Genomic DNA, 18,909 nt, shown 5'->3' with positions numbered 1-18,909 from the left:
GAAAGTGTATCAAAATTCTTTTAAAATATCTTTATTTTCAACCTACAATTATTTGTCTTGTTCAAAAAAACTCTTAACAAAAAAAAATATTATTTTTTATTTTATTATTTATTGTGTAGTATTAGGGGGGTTAAAATTGAACCCGACATCAGTTGACAGATAATTATCGAATTAAGGTGGAGATTTTGGGGTTCAAGTTAGACCCGAAATATTTGAATTTTTTAAATTTTTAACAAAATAATTAAATACCCATAATAATAATCAATATATTTTGATTTAAATACATAATAACAAAATCTCACTTATATAATTTTATATAATTTAAATTTGAAAGTTCAAGTGTACAAAGTTTAAAATATACTTAATACAAAAAAATAAAATTATTTTTAAAAATTAATATTTTACAAAATAATTATTTCATGTTAAAAATCTATATACAATATACAATAATTTTTTCTCAAACATACAATATATAAAAATATATTAAATATTTTTTAATTTTATAAATAAGTAAAAAAAAATTTAAAAATTTCTCAAATCAAATCCGAATAAATCAATAGCGACCTACTTGAACTCGACTAACCCGATCAATCCAAACTAATGATTTGATTTTTTATTTTGTTTTTTTAACAAAATAAATAATTACTACACATAATAATAAATAAATATATTTTAATTTAAATACATAATAATAAAATCTCGCTTATATATGATGTAAATTTGAAAGTTTAATTTTAAAATTTTAAAACATATTTAGGATATCCACAGTAGAAAAATCCCAACATGAGCTTTTTCGTGCTTCTCACTCCGCCACATCATTTCCACGTCAAAAACAAAAAACCTATCTAACCCTCCACTATAACAAAAAACTCAAACAACTTTTTTATGAACCCCAAACTCAATTCAAATATTATCAAATATCAATTTATAAATTTTATATATTTATATATACAAATGATATATTTTTATTATGTTTTACTTAATTTTCATAAAAAATATAATTTTTATTGATTAAAAATTATAAAATTTTTATATTTTTATTATTAGATGTATTTTATCATTGATCTATTTTAAAAAATTAAACGGTTAGTTTAATAAAAAATGAAAAAAAATTACAATGGCTATACACACAATTTAAAAAATAGAAACACAAAAAACAAAGGAAAGTAATTGTTATAATAAAAATGAAAACAAAAAACCAAAAAAAAACAAATGAAAAAGCCACGGTCAAATCACAAAAGTGTGTAAATGTATATATCATATATATATAATAGTAATATATATTTATATATTTAAATGATAAAAAAATTTAAAAAAGAAAAAGAAAAGAAAGCAAAGGGCGCTATTGACGGTAAGAGCGCCCTTTGCTCTGCAAATTAAAGATCTCCTCCCACTATGGAGGAGCTCTTTAAATGTTGCCACCAAAAAGAAAAGAAAGCAAAGGGCGCTATTGACGGTAAGAGCGCCCTTTGCTCTGCAAATTAAAGATCTCCTCCTACTATGGAGGAGCTCTTTAAATGTTGCCACCTCAGCCGAGCTGCCATTTAGGATGCTTTTACTAGAAAAAAATAAATAATTATTATTTTTGTTGAACTTAGTAAATAATTATATTTTTATAATTATATTTTAAAATTTTATAAAATATTTACTTTTGTTGAACTCAGTAAAATTAATTTATAAGAAATTAATAAATAATAATAATATTTTTGTTAAAAGATTTTTTTAACAAGACAAAAAATTAATTGTAAATGGAAAAAAAAATTTAAAAAAAAATTGAGATACTTTCCTAATTTAATAGGGCGTGTAACCTTTTATGTAAAACTATATGTACATATAGTATTATCCTTATAATATAGTATATATATGTGTGTGATTTTTATAATATATTTTTTTTGACGGGATAACCTACATTTGCTATAATTCGATGCGCACCGGGTAATCCTGACTAATCATGCAAATTAATTTTATAATATTTAGTACATTATCATGTTTAAGAATGTGGTTAGGAAGTCAAATCGAAATATTTTACGGATTGAATAAAGCATGTACGTGCTTCATAAATACAAAGCTATATATTAATTAATAGCAACATGTATGTCTAATAATTAATAAATAAGCCGTGTGAGTCACATAATTAGCATTGTGAATCATCTCATTATTATATGTTTGTTATTTATTTGAAATCTTTAACCGAGATTACCACGCGACATGTATGTTTATATATAAATTTTTTTAGTGTTTTGTGAGATGGTCTCACGGATCTATTTTCATGATATGGATAGATTCGATCTATGTCTACAATAAAAAAATAATACTTTTGAGATTAAAAAATCATATTTGGGCATATCCACAGTAGAAAACCCCAACATGAGCTTTTTCTGCTTCTCACTCCGCCACATCATTTTCACGTCAAAAACAAAAAACCTATCTAACCCTCCACTATAACAAAAAACTCAAACAAATTTTTTTTTTGGACCCTAAACTCAATTCAAATATTATCAACTATCAATTTATAAATTTTATATATTTATATATACAAATGATATATTTTTATTATGTTTTACTTAATTTTCATAAAAAAAATATAATTTTTATTGATTAAAAATTATAAAATTTTTAGATTTTTATTATTAGATGTATTTTATCATTGATCTATTTTAAAAAATTAAACGGTTAGTTTAATAAAAAAATGAAAAAAAATTACAATGGCTATACACACAATTTAAAAAATAGAAACACAAAAAACAAAGGAAAGTAATTGTTATAATAAAAATGAAAACAAAAAAACAAAAAAAAACAAATGAAAAAGCCACGGTCAAATCACAAAAGTGTGTAAATGTATATATCATATATATATAATAGTAATATATATTTATATATATTTAAACGATAAAAAAATTTAAAAAAGAAAAAGAAAAGAAAGCAAAGGGCCCTATTGACGGTAAGAGCGCCCTTTGCTCTGCAAATTAAAGAGCTCTTCCCACTATGGAGGAGCCCTTTAAGGCCATCTCCAATCCATTACGCTATCTTAGTGTAACACTAACTTCAAAATAGTGTAATTCTTACACCAAATACAATACTCATCTCCAACCCATTAACTCTAAACTCTACACTAAAAGGAATATTCTCGGAATATTCTTTATTATTTTATTTACAACAATTAATTTATTCCATAAAATATTTTTAAACACAATAATTAAAATATCAGTATTATCTAAAATAATAATTTATATATAAAAATATTATTGAATTAAAATTTTTAATTACATATATTTTAAGAGTTATGTTAAAAATTTTAAAATATTTTATTTTATTTATTAAAATATTTAAAATTATTATTTAATTTACGAATTTAATTTTATTTATTTAAATACTTAAAGAATTAATTACAAACAAAAAGAAAAAAAAAAGAAAAAAATAAAAAGTATTTGGTTCAACACTGTTCCTCTACTCCAACCTAGCGCTGAAAATAGCGCTGGGGTTGGAGTAGATATTGCAACACCAATTTGGTGTAATACACCAAATTGGTGTTGCATTGGAGATGGCCTAAATGTTGCCACCTCAGCCGAGCTGCCATTTGGGATGCCTTTACTAGAAAAAAATAAATAATTATTATTTTTGTTGAACTCAGTAAATAATTATATTTTTATAATTATATTTTAAAATTTTATAAAATATTTAATTTTGTTGAACTCAGTAAAATTAATTTATAAGTAATTAATAAATAATAATAATATTTTTGTTAAAAGATTTTTTTAGCAAGACAAAAAATTAATTGTAAATGGAAAAGAAATTTTTTTAAAAAAAATTGAGATACTTTCCTAATTTAATAGGGCGTGTAACTTTTTATGTAAGACTATATGTACATATAGCATTATCCTTATAATATAGTATATATATGTGTGTGATTTTTATAATATATTTTTTTTGACGGGATAACCTACATTTGCTATAATTCGATGCGCACTGGGTAATCCTGACTAATCATGCAAATTAATTTTATAATATTTAGTACATTATCATGTTTAAGCATGTGGTTAGGAAGTCAAATCGAAATATTTTACGGATTGAATAAAGCATGTACGTGCTTCATAAATACAAAGCTATATATTAATTAATAGCAACATGTATGTCTAATAATTAATAAATAAGCCGTGTGAGTCACATAATTAGCATTGTGAATCATCTCATTATTATATGTTTGTTATTTATTTGAAATTTTTAACCGAGTTTACCACGTGACATGTATGTTTATATATAAATTTTTTTAGTGTCTTATGAGATGGTCTTACGGATTTATTTTCATGATATGGATAGATTCGATCTATGTCTGCAATAAAAAAAATAATACATTTGAGATTAAAAAATCATATTTTTTTCATAAGTTGGGTCGAGTCGAAAATTCATTTCACAAAATTAGCATGTGAGATCATTTCATGAGAGTTTTTATTTTTAAGATCCATTTATATAATATTAAAATTTTCAAATAAAAAAGTGAGAAAGATCAGGCGGTGCGTGTCCACAAAGATATAAATAGGGGTGTACATTCGGTTAAAGCAGCCCGACCCAAACCGGTTTTTTGGTTAAACCGGTTTTTCGGTTCTCCGAAACCCCAAACCAAAAACCGAACCGAATGAAGCGGTTCGGTTCGGTTCGGTTCGGTTTGGTTCGGTTGGGTTTTTAACCGAAATAATTTCGGTTTTTGGTTCGGTTTTTCGGTGACCGGTTTTTGTTTTTTGAAAATTTTGTTGATGACTTGACGAACTAATTTCTCGAAAAGTGAACAACCGAATATAATTTGAGTCACGTACATATATGTGATTAATGTTATAAATATATTATTATTATAGATGATTGTCTTATTAAAGATATGTGATCAAGATAAATATGTCAAGATAATATTTGTAAAGATTTGTATCTTATAATCTTTTCCTATAAATAGAGGTGATTGGGTTCAATGAAAATTGCACCTGTGTATTGACTCATGAATTCTCTCTCATGTCATAAATTCTATCCACTCATCTCTCTATTTCTATGATGATTTATAACATGTTATCAGCATGATGCTGTAACTAACTGAGAATGAAAATAATTCTCGTTTTATTGATGCTATTGGAATAACACAACGTGTTGTCAATACTCAAATTTATGAGAGATATTCATTGATGCTCTAGAAGTAGCACAAAAAGATATTCATTGGTGCTCTAGAAGTAGCACAATAAAAATAATTGATATATTGGTGCCCTTGAAATATCATGAATATGTTGATGGCTATAAAGTAGCACAACATGATTTTATATTGAGAATTTGAAGAAATTCATGATCGTGATATAATATATTGAGAATTTTGAGAGATTCATTATTATAATTTTGATATGTCGAAAGATATTCATGAATTCATGATATAATATATTGAATATTGAGATATTCAAGATTAAGATCTGATATAAGATCAAATATATCAAGAATCTAAATAGATTCTTAGTTATAATATAATATATTGAGAATGTAGATAGATTCATGATAAAGATGTGATATATGATTTCATATATTGAGAAAGTGAATAAATTATGATTGATATCTGATATGATATCAAATATCTATAAATATCATTGAAGAAATTGATCTCATGTCAAAATATATCAATATTGACATATTGATAAAAGGATGCACGATTGTATCAATATTGAAATATTGATAAAAAGATGCAAGATTTGATAATATTCATGAAGAATATTAATATAAGATCCAAGATTTGGAAATATTCTCGAAGAATATAATTTGATGCCCTTTTGATTGTTGAGGATCTTATGAATTGAGAAATTTAGTACAATTTCTCAAAGAATATCGATATATGATCTAAAATTGTCAATATACATAAGAAAAGATTATTAAAGATATATGTGATATATATATCAAAAGATATTGACTTGATATCGATTCAAATTATATATTTGTTTTTAATGCTATAGAAGAAGCATGATTTATTATTTGTCAATATTTTTATGAATCGCGACTTGATGTTCAATGATGAACTGCATAGGTTATTGATTGACAATTACGAATGCGCGGTAGTAAGATCGCAACGCTATCAACCGAAACAGAAAAATAAATGTTAAACTCAATGAATTTTACCATCATCTATATTGAGAAACGATGATGATGGATTGATGGTAGCCTATGCATGATTATGTCAATGAGTTGATTTATGACTAACTTCAAGTGATTTTATTTATTTATTGAACTAATTTATTTTTTTGTAAACTAAGTTTTTATTTCTGTTTAAACTAAATTTTGGAAAACTCTAGTATGTGTTTTTATTCACATAAATTATTTTGATGATATAAAATAAGATCTACAAATTTTGTGAATCTATTCTATTAGTCAATGAAAGAGTGGGTGCTCGGTTAGCCAACTTGTGGCTAAGGGCTTTTATGACTCTATGTAAAACAATCTTTTGTTTAATATAATTTACACTTTTATAATGGCATTGACTTTATCTTTCTTCATATTGTTATATTATGATATACTATTGTTGTTTTGATAAAAACCTTGAATATACTATAGTGTATGTAAGATGTGGTAGCACATGGGGATGGCTATCATGAAACACATCTTATAGTCACTGTATATTCTAAACTGTTCCTAGTCAATTGAGCCGTCCGCAAATAAGGATAAAGATCGCTCGAGATTGAGACTAGCATTTGCGATGCCGAGTACCACGTTTCATTGGTATGAAACATAGAGATGTTCAAAGCATGCAAATGGATATTCATATGATGAATGATCGAACTACCCTATTCGGACTTTCCAAGTGGTTATCACTTATCGAGTGGATAAAGTCCGCGTTTTTGGTTGTACACCATTAGTCCTTATTACTTGAAACATCATTGAGACTCTATATGCTAGTACTATACTTTGACTCGTTTACCGACTCTATTGGGGCATCAGGTGTCGGGATTGGGTACAGTTACGACACATATAGGAGTCGATGCTTTGTTGTTAAGGATTCACCACATACTTGCGAGTGTGGATATCCTATGCGATCTGAGGAGATATTAGTGTGACGAATCTCTGGCCAGAGTACATGATGTGTTTTAGGTTAATGGACACATGGGATGTCACTAATAGATCTCCAAGATGTTATGCATAATTATCGAATCTCGAACGACTCTCGATATACCAATGGTTGTTGATTCGATCGGGATATATGGTTGAAGGGACCGTACTGTACGCTAACCAAAATCTACTGGTTCTTGCAGGCACTATCAGTAATACCTAGGAAATCATGGGGCGATGTTGCTAGGCACTCTTACCATGATTCGATGGGTAAGTCGGAAATTTTTGTTCCGAGTCACAAGGAGTTGTGAGCCCACGGCTAGCTGTATTCCTGAACCATTGAGGGTTACACAAGTAATGGATTACTAAAACCCCGTAGAGATAATTAAATTTAAAGAGTTAAATTTAATAAAAGAGAAGTTGGACTTCTTAACTAAAAGGAGTGAAATTTTCTAAAATGACATAGAGATGGACATTTTTTGGAAATCACTGAATTTGGATTCAGAAAAATTATCTTGACTCTAAAAGATGCAGAAATGGTTTCTGTGCACATTGGTAAAATCAGTTTATCAATCGGAGTCACGATGAATTTTATATTAATTTTTAGAACAACGGGCTTGGCTTGTTGGGCTTAAGTTATGGATTCTGGGCTTTAAGGAGTTAGAGTCCTAACACAATTATAACTTAACCTATTCTAAAAATTATCTATAAATACATGTAGTGGGTTCGAAAATTGCATGCAATTCATTCATCAAATTTTCGAACACACATATATTATTTTCTAAGGGTTTTTCGAAAATCCTTGTCCCTTTCGGAGAAAATTCGGCTTGTGATTTTTATGAAAAATTACAATCTGAATTAACAGATCATATCTGTTTATTCTCTACGCAAACTTCTGATTGATTTCTAGTGCATTCAATCAGAGGGTTTTGTTTTCTATTCGTGGACCTGATTGAAAAAACGTTCGTTCATCAGTTTCGGGGATATACAACAAGAGCAGATTAAATTCTGTTGGTGTCCATAATCTCGCTTCGAGATTTTAAGGTAAAATATTTAATTATGATTATTTATTTTACTTACACAAATTTAATCGTAAAAGTTTTGATACCCAGATATGGAATCGTTCCATATTAATAAAATAAAATTTTTAAACTTCCGCTGCACCGGGTATCAATTCTAATTGATCTGAACACCGATTTCCAACAGTGGTATCAGAGCCAGGTTGCTCAGATCAAACGATTAAATTAATCGATTGTACAAAATTTTTAAGCCTCGGTTTTTGAAACAAAACAAATTTTTAAAAATCAAAATTTTGACGGGCAAAACACGGGCAGCGCCGTATGGGCAGCGACGGGCTGCCCAGCCCGAGCCCCGGTCGGGGCACGGGCTGCCCGGGATAGTCCCGGGCAGCCCGGAAAATTAAAATTTTATTTTTAAAAAAATTTTGAATTTTTGAAATTCTAGTGTTTGATCCGATCGAAAATTGTTTTTGATTAGATCACGAGGCATCGGATCGAATTGTTCGAGTCCGAAATTTTTAAAATTGATTTTTGGATAAATTTGAATTTTTGGAAAATTTATAAATTTTATCCGTTAAATTAGATTTTATAGAACTAATTATTTTGGTACAATTGATGATAAGATATGATCTTATGGATGGATAAGATAAAATATGATTTTATCTTTTAATTATGATGTCATTGCATATTTATCCAATTATTTAATTATTGAATTGATTAATGGATAAAGGATGATCGATTGTCATGACCAATGTTTTAGGTGTATGTTAGGTGATTTACATTTGTCTTATTGTTGTTGGTGTTTATTAATGGGCTTGGTTTATAGCCCAATATGATTGTCATATGTAATAAAAGTGGGTCTGGTTTATGGCCCGTTCCCACCCCTAAAAATGTATCCCATATTTATCATCGAAATTTATTGTAAATTTATTAGACTTAGTAGGAGACAAAGATTTGAAGAAATGGTGGGCCCAGCAGACAATGAAGACCGAAGAAATGTAAATTGGAAGCACAATGTAATAGGATTGCATTGCATACTTACATATCACCTAGGATTGGATTTAGACTCGTGATTGGCAACCACAGGTCGATTAGTTAATGAGATCGATCATCCTTAAATAATATATGATATTATTGATGTATGCATGTTTAGACAAAATTGTATGAATCCCGCAAGCATACATAAATTGCATGATGAGACAAATTTTCAAAATTAAAAATTCCTCATTTTAAATATGATTTAAAATTGATATCAAGATTAATAAAAAGGGAATTTAAATATTGTTTAAATATTCCTACCTTCCATCAACGATCAATGTATGAGATGCTACCCGCGGATACGGTCCGGCTCATATTATTGGGGGGGCCCGTTCGTCGAAAAGTTGTACATTGGATCGACACATGTTGTAAGTTGGGTGGAACTCCCATGGGATTGGCTCATATTATTGGGGGATTCACATGGCGACCGTCCATCACAACTTAATATTGATGGGTTATCTTAACATGTCACAATAAACGGCGTCATATTATTGGGCCCTTATTGGACATGAGGTAAAAACATGGGGGTTACTTTGGAAGTAATTGGGCTCTACCTTTTGAAAATTATGGTTGGCTGATATTATTCGGGATCATGATTTGTCAATTGGACTCCATGTTCTCACTAAGGAAACAGTTTCCCGTTTTCACTAGAGGGTAGTGAAATCGTTAAAATAGTGGGAGTGTAATTCATAAAATAAAATTTGCCATATTTTATGTCTTAGTAAATTAATTAAACAAATCACTGATTATTGTCTGTTTCCTCTTCAGTATTATATTACGATGAATCCACGCAATCCACTGTTTTCAATTCTCAAACAAAACAAATTGACTGGCGCAAACTATACGGAATGGTTCCGTAAGTTGAAAACTATTCTAAACTCGGAGAAAATTTTCTACGTGTTAGAAAAGAATCCTCCAAAGGAAGCACCGGCTAATATAAGTCCGGAAGAATTGGCAAAACTTGATCAATGGTGGGACCATGATATCAAGGCTAAATGCTATATGCAAGCTTCAATGTCTGATGAACTCTAGAGGCGATTTGAGGATGCCGTGAATGCTGCTGACATACACGTGCACCTCAAGGAACTTTTTGGAGCTCAGTCAAGGTCGGAGAGGTATGCCACCGTCAGAGAGCTCGTGACGAGCCGCATGCGAGATGGGACTTCGGTCCGTGAGCATGGGGTGCGCATGATTGGGCTCATTGAAAAGTTGGTAACACTCGACTTGACTTTGGAGCATGAACTTAGCGCGGACTTGTTGCTTCTATCACTTCCTTCATCGTTTGACGGTTTTGTGATAAACTTCAATATGAACAAGATAGAGGCCACCCTTGAAGATATGGTCAATATGCTTGTCACATATGAAGCCACACTAAAAAAGGATAAACCGGTACTCTTGGTTGGCTCCTCTTCTAACTCTAAGAAAGGACCAAGTGGAAAGGGTAAGAAACGTTCTGCCCCGCCCAAGAAGATTGTACCAAATAAGAAGGGAAAGACCAAAGCTTCAATTGGGATAAAAGATGAAAACGTTTGCCATTACTGCAAAAAACCCGGTCATTGGAAACGTAACTGCAAGGAATACCTCGAACAGTTGCGAACTGCAAAGGGTATGTTTTACATTGAAATAAATGTTTCGCTTAATACCTCTTCTTGGGTATTGGATACCGGATGTGGATCTCACATTTGCAATGATTTGCAGGTGATGACAAGAAGTCGTAAGTTAAGGATGGGTGAGACCCAGCTAAGGCTCGGGAATGGTTCTAGAGTCGAAGCCAAAGCTATATGAGACATTTATTTAGTTTTGCAAAACAATTTTAAGTTATTTTTTAGAGATGTTTTATATGTTTCGAATTTGGTCAAAAACATTATATCTATTTCTATGCTTGATAGAGACGGTTTTTTTTGCAATTTTGTGAATGGGATTTGCAATATTTACAAGAATGAATGTTTGATTGAAAATGGACAACTTGAAAACGATCTATATAGCTTAAAATTAAAAGACGTTCCAATTAATTATGTTGATAAACCGGAAACAACAATTAAAAGGAAGGACGATAGTTAAAACCCGGCAAACCTTTGGCATGCTAGGCTAGGTCATATTTCCTCAAGGAGGATGAACAAGCTAGTGGGAGAGGGCATGTTTGATATGTCTGATATTAACTCTCTACCTACTTGTGAGTCCTGCCTAAAGGGAAAAATGACTAAATCTCCTTTCAAAGGGAAACCTGAGCGTAGTCAAAATCTGTTGGATTTGATCCATACAGATGTTTGCGGTCCATTTAGGATTGGTACTAAATGTGGCAACACCTACTTCATTACCTTTACTGATGATCATTCTAGGTATGGGTATTTATATTTAATGAAATATAAGTCTGAAGCATTTGAAAAGTTCAAAGAATTCAAGGCTGAAGTAGAAAACAAACTAGGTAAAAGTATTAAGGCACTTCGATCGGATCAAGGTGGAGAATACTTAAGTACCAAGTTTTTGGACTATCTAAAAGAGAATGGGATTCTCTCTCAGTGGACTCCTCCTATGAAACCTCAGCTTAATGGTGTTTCGGAGCGTTGCAATCGAACTTTGTTGGACATGGTTCGATCCATGATGAGCTTCACTGAGCTCCCACCTTCGTTTTGGGGCTACGCGCTTGAAACGACGGTATTGTTGTTAAACAACGTCCACACTAAAGCAGTAAATAAAACACCATACGAGTTATGGAATGACAAAGCTCCTAAGTATTCGTACTTGAGGATTTGGGGATGTCCTGCTTACGTGAAGCAGACAGTGGGAGATAAGTTGGATAGTCGATCCACCTTATGTTATTTTGTAGGGTATCCGAAGATTTCAATCGGATATTATTTCTATCATCCTGCTGAAACAAAAGTGTTTGTTTCAAGGAATGCCACCTTCTTGGAGAAGGAGTTCTTATTGGATAAGAAAGGCAAGATGATGGAACTCGAAAAAATTCGAGAAGAACCCGAGATACAAAATAGCGATCCTACACCTCAAGAATCATCACAAGACACGCCTATTACTAGGAGATCCGAGAGGACTTCTAGGCCTCCTATTAGATATGGTCTTCTTCTTGAAGGGGATCAAAGTGAACCCGACATTGGATGTGATCCAAGAAACTTCAAGGAAGCAATTTCTGATGCGGATTCGAATTTATGGCTTGAAGCTATGCAATCGGAAATAGACTCGATGCATTCTAACCAAGTTTGGTCTTTAGTAGATCCTCCCGATGGAATTGTTCCAATTGGGTGCAAATGGATCTACAAGAGAAAGCTTGGGCCTGATGGAAAGGTATTGACCTACAAGGCACGATTGGTGGCAAAAGGTTATACTCAAAGACAAGGAGTTGACTATGATGAAACCTTTTCACCAGTCGCAATGTTCAAGTCCATAAGAATCCTTATTGCCATAGCAGCATGGTATGACTATGAGATATGGCAAATGGATGTAAAGACTGCATTTCTTAATGGAAATATTAAGGAAGAGATCTATATGATGCAGCCTGAGGGATACACATCCATGGGAAGCGAGCATAAGGTATGCAAGCTTCAGAGATCAATCTATGGTCTCAAACAAGCATCAAGAAGTTGGAACCAGAAATTTGATGAAACAATAAAGGATTTTGGTTTCATCAAAAACCCGGAGGAACCATGCGTGTACAAGAAAGTAGTTAAGGATGCGGTAACATTCTTAGTACTTTATGTTGATGACATTCTACTCATGGGGAATGACGTAGGGATGTTGCAGTCAACAAAGATATGGTTCTCAAGTAGATTCTCGATGAAGGATTTGGGTGAGGCCTCCTATATTCTTGGGATACAGATCTATAGAGATAGATCTAAGAGAATGATAGGACTTACTCAATCAACCTACATCGAAACCATATTGAAAAGGTTTTCAATGGATGGGTCCAAGAGAGGACATCTACCTATGTGTCATGGAGTTTCTTTATCCAAGTCTATGTGTCCCAAGACTGACGAAGAGATAGAGAAGATGACACACATACCATATGCGTCAGCCATTGGTAGTATCATGTATGGGATGATATCTACCAGACCGGATGTGGCCTATGCTCTGAGCGTCACGAGCAGATATCAAGCCAATCCCAGTCAAATGCATTGGAAAGCCGTGAAGGATATTCTTAAGTACTTGCGAAGGACTAAGAATGTGTTCATGGTTTATGGAGGAAGAGAATTGAAGTTGGAAGGCTACACCGACTCTAGCTTCCAATGTGACGTGGATGACTCGAAATCAACCTCTGGATTTGTATTCGTGCTCAATGGCGGTGCTGTCTCTTGGAAGAGTTCCAAGCAAGACACCACAGCGGATTCCACCACTGAGGCAGAATACATTGCAGCATCAGCTGCTGCTAAAGAGGCGGTTTGGATAAGCAAATTCATCCAAGAGTTGGGTGTAATTCCTGAAGCTGTTGGTCCAGTCCCGGTGTACTGTGACAACACAGGTGTCATTGCTCAGGCAAAGGAGCCAAGGTCTTATCAGAAGTCCAAACACGTACTGAGGAAATACCACATCATCCGGGAGATTGTGGAAAGAGGAGACATCAGTGTCGAGAGAGTGGCCTCTACAGACAATATCGCTGATCCGCTTACTAAGCCCTTGCCAGTACCATTGTTTGACAAACATCGCGAAGCAATGGGATTACGTAGTATGACTAGTTGGCTTTAGGGCAAGTGGGAGATTGAAAGAGTGGGTGCCCGGTTAGCCAACTTGTGGCTAAGGGCTTTTATGACTCTATGTAAAACAATCTTTTGTTTAATATAATTTACACTTTTATAATGGCATTGACTTTATCTTTCTTCATATTGTTATATTATGATATACTATTGTTGTTTTGATAAAGACCTTGAATATACTATAGTGTATGTAAGATGTGGTAGCACATGGGGATGGCTATCATGAAACACATCTTATAGTCACTGTATATTCTAAACTGTTCCTAGTCAATTGAGCCGTCCGCAAATAAGGATAAGGATCGCTCGAGATTGAGACTAGCATTTGCGATGCCGAGTACCACATTTCATTGGTATGGAACATAGAGATGTTCAAAGCATGCAAATGGATATTCATATGATGAATAATCAAACTACCCTATTCGAACTTTCCAAGTGGTTATCACTTATCGAGTGGATAAAGTCCGCGTTTTTGGTTGTACATCATTAGTCCTTATTACTTGAAACATCATTGAGACTCTATATGCTAGTACTGTACTTTGAATCGTTTACCGACTCTATTGGGGTCATCAGGTGTTGGGATTGGGTACAGTTACGACACATATAAGAGTCGATGCTTTGTTGTCAAGGATTCACCACATACTTGCGAGTGTGGATATCCTATGCGATCTGAGGAGATATTAGTGTGACGAATCTCTGGCTAGAGTATATGATGTGTTTTAGGTTAATGGGTTATCCTAGTAACACATGCGATGTCACTAATAGATCTCCAAGATGTTATGCATAGTTATCGAATCTCGAACGACTCTCGATATACCAATGGTTGTTGATTCGATCGGGATATATGGTTGAAGGGACCGTACTGTACGCTAACCAAAATCTACTGGTTCTTGCAGGCACTATCAGTAATACCTAGGGAATCATGGGGCGATGTTGCTAGGCGCTCTTACCATGATTTTATGGGTAAGTCGGAAATTTTTGTTCCGAGTCACAAGGAGTTGTGAGCCCACGCTAGCTGTATTCCTGAACCATTGAGGGTTACACAAGTAATGGATTACTAAAACCCCGTAGAGATAGTTAAATTTAAAGAGTTAAATTTAATGAAAGAGAAGTTGGACTTCTTAACTAAAGGGAGTGGAATTTCCTAAAATGACATAGGGATGGACATTTTTGGAAATCACTGAATTCGGATTCAGAAAAATTATCTTGACTCTAAAAGATGCAAAAATGGTTTCTGTGCACATTGGTAAAATCAGTTTATCAATCGGAGTCACGATGAATTTTATATTAAATTTTAGAACAACGGGCTTGGCTTGTTGGGCTTAAGTTATGAATTGTGGGCTTTAAGGAGTTAGAGTCCTAACACAATTATAACTTAACCTAGTCTAGAATCTATAAATACATGTAGTGGGTTCGAAAATTTCATGCAATTCATTCATCAAATTTTCGAACACACACATATTATTTTCTAAGGGTTTTTCGAAAATCCTTGTCCCTTTCGGAGAAAATTCGGCTTGTGATTTTTATGAAAAATTACAATCTGAATTAACAGATCATATCTGTTTATTCTCTACGCAAACTTCTGATTGATTTCTAGTGCAGTCAATCAGAGGGTTTTGTTTTCTATTCGTGAACCTGATTGAAGAAACGTTCGTTCATCAGTTCCGGGATATATAACAAGAGCAGATTAAATTTTGTTGGTGTTCATAATCTCGCTTCGAGATTTTAAGATAAAATATTTAATTATGATTATTTATTTTACTTACACAAATTTAATCGTAAAAGTTTTGATACCCAGATATGGAATCGTTCCATATTAATAAAATAAAATTTTTAAACTTCCGCTGCACCGGGTATCAATTCTAATTGATCTGAACACCGATTTCCAACAGTCAATATATTGCATGAGATATTGATTATGCAATTTGATGATTTGAGAATTTTTAAATTTTAAGGATACATTGGGTTGTTACATCTTTATTCCACAAAATTGATTATGGATTTTAAATTTCTCAATTTTGATTGTGGATATAAATTTTGAATTTTTTTCAAAATCTTTGATTAAGCTATCACTTTTTAAATGAATGATATAGTATTTTTATCACATGTTATTATCTTACATGTAGGAACATGAATTTAATATAAAATGACATTTGTAATAGATTGAATGTCATTATTAAAGGTAAAAGATCTACTTAGTGCATACAAGAATTTGAAAATGAATACAAATTCAATGTGAGATGACATTTGTGAGATTGAATGTCATTGTTGAAGGTAAAAAGATATACTTGGTGCATAAAAAAATTTGAAAAGGTACGTCTGATTTCTCAATTTAAATTTTTTTAATATAATATATTATTTATAATATTTTGTTTAAGAAAAGACAATTATGAAAGTTGTCTAATTAATGTGGTCTATTCTTTTAAGTGAATGTGACAGTGCCAATTAACACAGTTGATACAGTGTAGTTTAATTCTTCAAGGAAGAATATCTCATCTCGTATGAAGCGAGATATGAATTATAAATTCGCCACAAAATATTGAGATATACGTCATAATCAAGTATTGTACTAAATGTACATCGGTATTTCGCATCACTATCGTACCTGAAGTACGTAAAGAGATTTTATTGATATCTATCAAGCAAGATATAAAAGTTTGTGGAGACCGTTTATGTCTACCCAAATTATATGTTTCATCGTATGTTGATATGAATGTATGAAAGATCTGGAAGATCGTTTGATTGACGATGAAAAAAAATTGATATGATGTGCTTGATATTATAAAATAGTGATATATAATATTGACGTAAATGGATTTTTGAATCTAGTAGATATTGATTTGGTTTAAATAATATATTACAAATCAATATTTCTAGAAGAGCTAAAGAGATCCAAAAATATCATTGATACAAATAATTTCAGAGTTTGGCATAATTGATTGAATTGAGCATTCAAATTATATAAATAGTTGAAAAACTATTGATAGTGCACAAAGTTATTAATGAATAAGCCAAAAGTTTCTGGATCGATAAATGTGGATGTTTTTTAATCAAATATCCAGAAGATTTTATGAATTTTTATTGTCTTATCAAATTTGATATCACTATCATTAGCTCAAATTGGTAGAGAATCCCCATATTATCTGAAATGAATAAATAACGTGGGGCCACGAAGCGCAAAATGATGTTTGCCAAAATACGTATTGAGAAAAACTTCCTGAATATATAATCAAGACAAGCTTGATCAAAAAAGGGGATATGCATATCAATTTTATGATTATAAATACGTTGGTTTAGTTGATTTATTTTGCCTTCAATCAACTATTAAACCATGAAAACAAATGCGTCATATTTGGGGATATCTGAAAGATATATTATAAATATTATGTCAAATTCTCATGTACTGAAAGTTAATGTTTGTGCGAGAAATTCAGTACAATAAATCTCTTGAAGGGATTGTAAATATGTTGGAAATAAATTGAATCTTATGAGCAATTATCTTGAGAAATGAGATTTTATTACGCAAAATTCTCATTTATTATTCTTGTAAAACAATATTTCCAACATTGAGGGGGAGGAAATAGAAGCTACAAGAATATTTGAGATCTATCCCAATGAAATATAAAGTGAACATGATGTTCAAAGTTTAAATCTCAAATACATTATTTGATCTTGGGTGTAAGATCGTTTAGCTTCATTTGTGTTCAAGTTGAACAATATTTATAAATTGTCTTTAGTGACGAAACTCCTTCAAAGAAAATGAGTGAACATGTGAATGTGAAAAGAACAATGGAGGCTGGTCGTTATGAAATAAATCGATGTTCTATAGGACCATATCTTATATTACTTGCAAATAAATGAAAAAGGACGTTAGAAGCGTGAACGACAATTATTTCAATGAATCCAATTTGGATTATGTTATTATTGAAAGAATAATTAGTACATTGAAAGGTGAGATTTCACAAATTATTTTGGATCAAAATGATATAGTCATTCGTGTGTTTTGCTATTACGCAAAATGATGATTATTTTGAACTACAATTTGTTGAACTTTCAATAACAATGATATGTAGCAATATGAGAAAATTTTTACAAAGTTTCTCAAAATATTTCAAGAGGATTATGAGAAAATATTTACACTTATCATGGATGCACTGTTTTGACGGTGCAATATATAGAAACATCATCGAAGAATTTGATGCTCAAAATATTATTTTTGCCAAACTTGAAGAAAAAAAGATATTTGGTCTTGAAGTAGCATACCTATGAAAAAATCAGCATCTGAATCAATTTTTGGCAAATCAGTGCATAAGATTGAAATATTAAGAGTTGATAATTGAAATTGATGCTTGCAAGAGGGGGAGCAATTAAAGTTGTACTCTTTTTCCCATGTCTATGATTTTTCCCACGTGATTTTTCATAACAAGATTTTTAATGATGCAATTAACATATATCGCGAGATGTCGTACTCTTTTTCCTTCATTAGGATGTTGTCCCACTGGATTTTTCCTGATAAGGTTTTAACGAGGCACATCTATTGTCGGGAAGACATCCAAATAAAGTATATGTTGTTGTACTCTTTTTTCATTCGTTCAGATTTTTTCCACGGGGTTTTACTGTCAAGGTTTTAACGACGCATCACTCGAGTCCCGATGAAGTCCCGAGCATCCATCTTGCCAAATGGAGATTTTGAAGAATTGGTTGCTTGTGCAAATAATCATCTAAGGGGGAGTGTTATAAATATATTATTATTATAGATGATTATCTTATTAAAATATATGATCAAGATAAATATGTCAAGATAATATTTGTAAAGATTTGTATCTTGTAATCTTTCTCTATAAATAAATAGGGGTGATTGAGTTCAATGAAAATTGCACCTGAGTATTGACTCATATGAATTCTCTCTCATGTCATAAATTATCTCTACTCATCTCTCTATTTCTATGATGATTTATAACAATTAACATTTAAATTAATTTATAAAAATAATGTAATATATAATGCAAATACGTGTATATATAATATAATATAATAACTTCATTAATTTTTAATTATTTCTATTTTAAAAAACAATATTCTTTTTTTTGAAG

The sequence above is a fragment of the Henckelia pumila genome, chromosome 3 (genome assembly GCF_033568475.1).
Source record: "Henckelia pumila isolate YLH828 chromosome 3, ASM3356847v2, whole genome shotgun sequence".
Classification (NCBI taxonomy): Eukaryota; Viridiplantae; Streptophyta; class Magnoliopsida; order Lamiales; family Gesneriaceae; genus Henckelia; species Henckelia pumila.
The sequence above is the reverse complement of the archived record's forward strand: the minus strand, read 5'-3'. Positions refer to the sequence as shown.